Here is a 1,546-nt window from a genome sequence, read left to right as displayed (position 1 = left end):
TCCATTGAAGAATTACGTTTTCACTTAAGGCGGCGGGCGGCTGTTTTTTTTCCTTTGTCCGAGGGGGGGATTGTATGAGTTCTCACCTTCCTCTGATGTTGAGGCGGTGCTGCGCCGTGCCTCTCTCCTGCCATTACCTCCTTTGTCTCGGCTCTGTAGTCGGATATATCAACAACAGGCCTCCTGCTATGTATGCCTATTTAAGCGTATCAGTATGGAGAAAAAAAGAGAGTTGTATCTCTCTCTGGTGGCGTAGATTATATCCGACTGGTGTAAATCAGACACAGGTGGATGAACTTCCTCCTTCCTATATCTGCCTCACAGCTAACCTCTACTTTACCCTTCCACTATTTTCCTCTTTGTCAATCTTCTCTTTTGTCAATGCTTTCTTCCCCTGGACACATCCCCCCCTCCCTCTCCGTTTACAATCCCGGGTCGAGGAGAGGAGAGTTCTTTCCTTGCACGGCCACGTGGAAACAACCCTGGGCTCGTGTAGATCTCCGGCGGGACGCTAACTTGGAAACCTCTGGAGATTCTACCTCTCACCTGTTTTATTTATTTCTGAAATCATTCTTGATTTTTGTCGTGTGATATTAAGTGTGACCGAGTGTACATCTCATGAGTCAAAAAACAGTAGGATAAAATAATAGGATACATATACACACATAATACATGTAATACCGTTTTTTATATGAAAGTAGCATTTTATATTTGTATAATTACATAGTAATACACATTTAGTGTGCGACCCACAATCAACGTAGAAATGTACACACACGCACACGCACACGCACACACACGCACGCACGCACGCACGCGCGCGCACGCACGCACGCACGCACGCACGCACGCACGCACACACACACACACACACACACACACACACACACACACACACACACACACACACACACACACACACACACCTGCCCATGCACACACAGATCCAAACATTCCTGTGAAGGGGGGCCGATGGATGAACTTGTAAGGTCGAATACGTTGGGGGTATCAAAAGCGGCAGTGACACGGAACGTCTGTCTTACAGGCTGGTTCAGACTCACAGAGGCGAAATACCTTTTGGGAGAAATTCAGACCACTCTAAGCTCTCTTTTGAAGAAGGAGTAGACGGAAAAGAGCTCCACAGAGCCTCCACATCAGATCACCCGACACAGCTGCCTGGGGGGCTTTCAGGTTCACCAAATACGGACAATGCGGCAGACATTTATAACTGTTTTCAGCCATGTCCCCACAGCACCTGTAACAATGGCTGTGAGCCGGCAGCCAGAGAGTGGTGTCACACCGCGTATCCTGTTGCAGGAAACATAGCCAAACGCTTCACTAACTTATTTCTTCTTTCTGCATTTTTTTGTATGTTTTTTTGTTGGACATTTCTTCGTACCTTTACACGTGATCTTCTTCCATGCCGTCAGCGAGGCCTTCGTGGTGTACCGTGTCTGACTAGCGGGCCCGACCCAGTGTCTCAGCTCTGCCAACCACTAGACCCGTCTTAAAGGACACATATATTTTCCCAAGTCATTGTTCGTGT

This window comes from Gadus morhua, chromosome 16 (genome assembly GCF_902167405.1).
Source record: "Gadus morhua chromosome 16, gadMor3.0, whole genome shotgun sequence".
Classification (NCBI taxonomy): domain Eukaryota; kingdom Metazoa; phylum Chordata; class Actinopteri; order Gadiformes; family Gadidae; genus Gadus; species Gadus morhua.
The sequence above is the reverse complement of the archived record's forward strand: the minus strand, read 5'-3'. Positions refer to the sequence as shown.